Genomic DNA, 7757 nt, shown 5'->3' with positions numbered 1-7757 from the left:
CGAAAATTTAAGTGGTTGATTAAGAGTAAATTACTTGTGGCCATTATTGGTAAATTTAATTTGGCGCCGTTGCCCGGGATTGGCAAAATTGCTAATCCATTGTCTTGAGTCTTGTTTAAATAGTTTAAGTTTCTGTTTTGTTTTAATTTTTGCACTTTGTGTATGTGTTTTGTTTTTGTGCCGTGTGTGTCAACTTGTTTTCTTACTTGTGCCAAGTCTATTAAGTTGGTTACTTATCTTGTTTACTCTTGTGTGTAGGTACTAGTTTATGACCCGTAGCTCACAACCTGTTCGTGAGCATATCTCCGACTTTGACGGTGATTTCGAGAGGACGTTGAGAAGGAAAAAGAAATCACAAGCATCTAATCCTCCTAGTCCCGAACCTGAATTTAAAGAGGAAGTACCAACCATGGCAGTGGACAATCGAACCATCAAAGAGCTTTCTGCCTCGGGTTTGGCCAATGCAGCCCCTCTTTGCATCCAATACCCCAATGCAGCCCCTGAGAAGACCGATGAGTTTGAACTTAAGTCTAGTTTATTACATCATATTCCTAAATTCCATGGGTTGTCCATGGAAGATCCTAACAAACATCTTAAGGAATTTGAAGTAGTTTGCTCAAGTATGACACCCATCAACGTTGATGGGAGTATTTTGAAGATGAAGGCCTTTCCATTCTCACTTATGGACAAGGCCAAAGATTGGTTGTTTGAATTGTCCCCTGGAACTGTCAATTCTTGGGAAAGTATGAAACGTGCATTCTTAGAGAAATTCTTTCCCACTGCAAAGATCATTCTCTTGAGGAAACGAATTAGTGGCATCCAACAAAATCAAGGTGAGTCGTTTCCATCTTATTATGAACGTTTTAAATCACTTGTTGCTTCATGTCCACAGCACCAAATGAAGGAGGAGCTGCTCATTCAATATTTCTACGAGGGACTCCTTCCCATGGAACGTCAAATGCTAGATGCTTCGGCGGGTGGTGCATTAGTGGACAAGACTCTAGTGGATGCCAAAGCTCTAATTGCCAACCGAGCACACAACGCTCAACAATATGAAGGTGTTGGACAAAGAGAGGGGCCACGACAACAAAGTGTGAATGAGGTAAGTTCAATCTCTGATATTCAGTCACAATTGGCTAAACTTACTTTTCTCGTGTCTCAGGTTGTCAAGGAGTAAAAACCACAAGAGAACCAAGTGTGTGGCGTGTGTTCAATGCAAGGGCATCTATCCGAGACATGCCCTCAGTTAATAGAGAATGGAGGATGGGAATCTGCCAATGCCATGGGCTATGGGAATCAAAACCAACCGAGGAACGATCCATATTCTAACACATATAATCCAGGTTGGAGAGACCATCCAAATTTCAAATGGCGGGATCCTCAACAACCCCAACAACAAGGAGGATTTAGGCAGCAACCACCGGGCTTTTATACAAAGCCATTCATCCCTAATCAAAACCAAGTGCAATCTGCCCCAACAACCTCAGGTATGTATTTGGATAATGATCAACTTGTTAAGTTACTTACTACTTTAACGCAGGAAGTACAAACTCAAAATAAGGAGAGACAATTCCAAAACACAAGGTTGGATAATTTGGAGAAGCAAATGGGTCAAATTGCCGAGTTTATGGGGCAAATTAGAGAACAAGGCAAATTGCCTAGTTCAACCATTATAAACCCGAAGGGAGGATTTGAAACCGCTAAGGCCATCATGTTGAGAAGTGGTAAACAGGTTGGAACGGACTCAAATACACCCAAATCAAGTCAAGACGAGGAGGACAAGTTGCTGCAAGGAGAAGCACAGGGAGCAAAGCCCACGGCCAAGGATGATCAAACATTGCCAAATTCATCTAGTCCTCCTAAACCGTCCCAAACCACCAAGGTAAGTCCCAATTCGACTTTTTCTAGTTCTATTCCACTAAACGTGCCTTTTCCTAGCAGGTTTAGGCAATCAAAGAAGGAAGAAACCGAGAAGGACATTCTAGAGACCTTTCGGAAAGTTCAAGTCAATATCCCGCTCCTTGATGCGATCAAGCAAGTCCCGAGGTATGCTAAGTTTTTAAAAGAACTTTGTACAACAAGGAGAAGGATTTCAAACAAAGAGGTGGTTCAAGTAAGTGAAAATGTCTCTGCTGTGTTACAAAGGAAATTACCCCCTAAATGCAAAGATCCGGGTAGTTTTACAATTCCGTGCGTTATTGGTAATACTAAGTTTGAACAATGCATGTTAGACTTAGGGGCTTCGATTAACGTTATGCCATACTCTATTTATGCATCTATGAACTTAGGTGAACTTAAAAATGATGGTGTGATAATTCAATTAGCCGATCGTTCTAATGCATATCCAAAGGGTGTTTTGGAAGATGTTTTGGTACAGTTGGTGACTTGATTTTTCCAGCGGACTTCTATGTGCTTGACATGGAGGATTCACCCCATTCCACCCCATTGCCAATTCTATTAGGGAGGCCCTTCATGAAAACAGCCCGCACCAAGATAGATGTGTTTAAAGGAACTTTAACGATGGAATTTGATGGGGAAGTCATTGATTTCAATCTTTCTGAAAGTATTAAATTTCCTAAGGAAAATTATTCTTGCTTTTCTATTGATATAATTGATGATTTGGCACAGGAATTTTTCGATTCTTTGGGGAAGGATACACTTGAAACAACAATTGCACAAGGAATTGGGCAAACAGCTGGTTTAGCCGTACCTAGAAATGTGGAGGAGGCCGAGATAGTGGCTGCCCTTGAGTCACTACCTCAACACCATGGTAAGCCTTCCAACCCAATTTCAATTTCCATTTCAACTAATAGGTTGTTACCTTCTTTGGTGCAGGTACCCAATCAATTTCAAGGAGCATACAGTGGAGGACATACCCCTCCATACAGTGGGCTCTAAGTAAGAAATGAAGGTTTCGTCCGGCTGCAAGACGTAAAAGAAGCGCTACTTGGGAGGCAACCCATGCATTCAACAAAGGAAGACTTAGAAAGCACTCCAATTCCAGACTTGCATTCCTAAACTCTTCTCTTTGTTGTTATTTCGTTTCTGCCATGTTAGGTTGTTTAGTTGTTGTTTTGTTTGTTTGTTTGTTAATTATGTGAGTCTATGATTGGAACATTGAGAAAATGCTTGATTTATTGATAGGCACGGCTAATACAAAGAAAGATGGAGCCCTTACAAAGGTCGTTTACTTGAAACCCCACTACTTGGGAAAACTATAGAAGCGGGAGGCATCAAAGAAGAGGCCTCAATTGGTGGAACGCTGGATGAGCCAGGAAAAAGGTGCCTCTGGAAGTAAGCTGCAAGCCTTTGACGGTCACTTTGCATTCGACCATTGGATTCTTGCAGCTCATCAAGCTTCCTCTTCATGCCAGTCGAATAGTTATTTGCAAGCACATGCAAACTTCTATTCTCGTGCTTAAGCTGTTTGATCTCGTGCTTAAGACTTTCCACCTCCGCCATCAATGATTCCACTTGGCGGGAGCGAGCAAGTAGGCGTTGGCCCATGTTAGACACAGAGCTTGCGCACTGAACACTGAGAGCGAGGGACTCCTGAACGGCCAAATCATCAGACCGTTCTGAAAGCAGCCGACTATCTTTTGGAGTGAGGAGGTTCCTAGCTGATGTTGTTGTGTCCTTCATCACAGAGTCTTCACCTGTCAAAGGGCCATTAGAAGAAAAGAAAGAAGGGCACCATACATTTACCTGACGCAGCGCACTCGGATCACTGCTTAGACTCAAATCTAAGCAAATGTTAGACGGGTTAGCCATTGTCAAAGGGTTAAGGTGGATGGAGTAAAATCTGAAAGGGCCGAAGACGATTTTCACAAATGAGCAAAGTGTGCATGTTGGAGGTGATCGATACCTCTATAAAAAGCCAAGGCGATACGACCATGGATTCAAAGAGCCGGATTTTCCTGCGTGAAGTTCGGCGACGCTTTCGCGGCTTTTCAGACAACGCGTTCAACTTTGTCAAAAGCTCTCTGACAAAGTTGAAAACACGTGAAGGTTATCATCCCAGCTACGCACTTTTGCCAACCCGTGTGGTAACAGAGCCGCACCCGTGATCACTACATGCCATGCAGAAATCGAAGGGGCGTTTGTTCAGAAATCGAAGAGCCGTTTGCTCAGAAATTGAAGAGACGTTTGTCGACAAGGGTAAAAGAACAGTACCACCACTTGCTATTGAGAAATCCCTATATATGTCGACCTTCATCTCTTATGGCAAGGCAGACCTGAAGAAAATGTCCAACTCTTCCGCACCTCTGAGGGCGCTCTCCCAGCAACGCCTTTTGAAATACTCAATTTTTTCTCCCCCAAAGAAGATACCAGATACCTGGAGTACAGATGAGGCAGAAGGAAACGGTCGATTGAAGCATGTAGAGACAACCACAACAAATACATGTGCTGCTTCATTCGCCGTTTCTTCAAAAGCAAAGGTATCTCATATCATCAAGGTCAAAAGCAAAAGTATCTCATATCATGCTCTTTCCCTGTCTTTTCCTTTATCCTTGTTATTACTCGCATGGCAAAGTGAAAGAGAGCAATCAGAGGTACTTGAAGTTAGCCTGCCGATCTGGAACCGACTACCTGGAATCTATTCCTGGTTGCTTACCTAGTATTGCTCTCGAGTAGTCATCTTCAACGGTTGATACACTGCCAGAGAAGGGACAGATAAGACGGGTGACAATGAAACATCAATCTTTCCAATTCGTATTCAATACGAATTGGAAAGATTAAACAAAGAAGAGGAGTAAGCTCAGACCTTCGGGGGAGAACAAAAGAATCCTCCAGCCCAGTTTAAGAGTAGCACAAAGGAAAATCAACGATGGGAGGAAACCAGTTCAAGATTAAGCCTGTGGAATCACCAACATCAAGCCTCAATGCAATCAACAAGGAGAAGATGGAATTTACATTCCACAACCAGATTTGCGTCTCTAAACTCTTCTCTTTGTTATTTACATTATGCCATGTTTAGTATGTTTCGTTGCTGTTTTTATGTATACTTTTGTTTGATGTGATTTTAAGCTTAAAACATTGAGGACAATGTTTGATTTAAGTGTGGGGGGGGGGGGGGGGGGTAACTAAGTATATTTGATGCAAATTCGTTGGATTTTATCACCCTTAACTTCAAGTGTTGTTCCTTGCTGTTTTAAAATGTTTTTAAGCTGTTTTAGAGTGTTTTAGTATTTTTTGTTTTATAACTCCAAAAATCACATAAAAATTTGAAAAACATGTTTTGAAAAGCCTAAAAAGAGTGTTTTGAGTCGTTTTTGTGTGTTTGTGTCTTAGGGTACCTTCCAACACAATGATGAGGATTTGGTTTGTAATTGCATGACTGTTAAAAAAGAGTTATAAACATGGAGAAAAGTTTGATTTACTCTTGGTATATGCTTAGTTATGGTTATAATGTATGACTTCACATGCAATCATAAAAGAAAAATTCGTTTTTGTAACATGCTTGAAGGAAGGAACTCATACAAACGCTACAACCTTGTGAGACTTGAGCCTAAACGTTCTTTGGAGAGTTATAATCTGTGATTCTTTGTTTTCTAAAGTTGTTGCATGATCTCATTATTCCTTGCTTGGTTGCTACTTAGAATGCAATTGTATCATGATAGAACTAAATGCTAGAACTTATATCCGTTTCATTCAAAGCATGACATTGAATTGCATAACATATATCAAGATGAAGTTGTGTAGTTGCCACCATAGCCAAATAGCCTTACTTCCCATATTTCGTATATGTTGTAAGATTTAACCCCGTTGAGCCTTGTTTAGCCCATGTTCTTTGTTAACCCTTATCATCCTCACCTAGCCTAGATTAGGACCATCCGTACCCTTGTTCTTGAAGTATAGTGAGCATGACTTAAATGAATTCCTTTTGAGTTACATTATGCAAGAAAATGAGTGTGGGGGAGTAAAAGTTTGTTTTTAAATTTATATGTATGTTTTGAGATACAAAAGAAAAAGAAGAAGAAAAGAAAGAAAAGGAGTGAAAATAAGTAAGAATGAACTCACAAGCGTTGATGGTTGAAGAAAGGGTCCAAAAAAGTTGAATATGGCCCTAAGTTTTGTGTGATTCCCCCTTGGGTGTTCAAAGTTGATTTTTGCGTTCTAAAGGGAGTTCTAAATGTCTAATTCATTACTTTGCTCACTATTGCTTAAAGAACCTTTGTTTTCCATACTCCTTCTTTGTTATCCAAACACCCCAAGCCCCATTATAACCCGTGACTTCAATCTTGAGTGTTATGTATTTCAATTGTGGAGTTTGAACTTGGTATGAGCATATGGTGTCACTGGTTCTCGCATCTAAGTAGTAGCATTCCATTCATGAGATCATATCTAAACATGCTTATTAACTCCAGAAATTGCTTCCTTTGAAATACATATATGTGAGTGTTCGTTTTTATGTTTACATCAATCTTCTCACATATAACTAGTTTAGGGTGTGTAGTCAGAAAATCTGAGTGAAAACTGAGTGCATATCTTGTAAGGAATTGAGCAAATTCTCTAAGGCATGTTACTACATTCAAAACATGGTTTTAAATGCTTAATTGTGAACTAATATGTGGTGACTATGATTAAGTATGTACTTAAGTGTAAGGATGATCAAAATCTGTGGGAATGATGATTTTTGACATGTCATGTGCATTGGAAATCCCTGAGACGATTGTTGGAAGGTGTAGGTTATGTTTTGTTCGTTTTGTTTTGTCTTTGGTTTGTTTTGTTTCGTTTCGTTTTGTTTTGTTTTTCTGTTTTGCTCGAGGACTAGCAAAAGCTAAGTGTGGGGGAATTTGATAGGAGCATATTCATGCGACTTAAATGGCTTGTTCTCGTACATTTACGTTATGTTTCTTTAGTTATTTTAGTCCTTTATGCTTCTTTCGTGTGTTTTTAGGTTTATATGGCTAAGGAAGCAAAATGATGCATTTTGGAGCATTTTGGAGCAAAATCGGACTTGGAATGGATAGCTTATGTTTGGAGCAAAAGGAATGGACGAAATTGAAGACCAACTTATCATCACCACATATCATTCACTTATCACTTAACATATCATACACTTATCATCACCACATATCATTCATTTATCACTTAACATATCATTCACTTATCACTTAACATATCATACACTTATCATCACCACATATCATTCATTTATCACTTAACATATCATTCATTTATCACTTAACATATCATTCATTTATCACTTAACATATCATTCATTTATCACTTATCATATCATACACTTATCACTTATCATATCATACACTTATCACTTATCATACTCATAATCATCTACACATTTCAACCATTTAAACACATGCATTTCAACTCACATGCACACCCACCTCTTTCCACCTAATCCACATGTTTTCACAACCTAAAACACATGCATTTCCAACACCAAAATCTGCCTTGCCGTGCACTCCCCTCCACATTCCAGCTTTCCTTCTCTTTGCAGCCACACTTTCACATGCATTCCCTCTTTTCCTAGCTGTTTTTCCATCATTATTTCAACCTAACATTCACCCACATGCACCCTTTAAACAAACCCAAACATGCAGCCACAAACAACCTCCCTTTGCCGTGCACTCTCCATCACAATTTCAGTTTTCCAACCTAGCCACATTCACATGCATTCACTCATAATCATTCACCAAACTTGCAGCCACATTTCCACCTATTCCTAGCTGTCATGTTCCCTCTCATTTACCTATAAATAAGCATGCATTGCAGCCACAATTCATTCATTC

At 39.9% G+C, this 7757-nt stretch overlaps 1 pseudogene; it reads left to right on the top strand.

Annotated features, from left to right (window-relative positions):
* The first annotated feature begins 268 nt into the window (after positions 1–268).
* On the top strand, positions 269–2389 carry LOC148694349 (uncharacterized; annotated as a pseudogene).
* The last annotated feature ends 5368 nt before the right edge of the window (positions 2390–7757 follow it).

The sequence above is a fragment of the Pyrus communis genome, chromosome 9 (assembly GCF_041283825.1).
Source record: "Pyrus communis isolate YQ-2024b chromosome 9, ASM4128382v1, whole genome shotgun sequence".
Lineage (NCBI taxonomy): Eukaryota > Viridiplantae > Streptophyta > Magnoliopsida > Rosales > Rosaceae > Pyrus > Pyrus communis.
The sequence above is the reverse complement of the archived record's forward strand: the minus strand, read 5'-3'. Positions and strand labels throughout refer to the sequence as shown.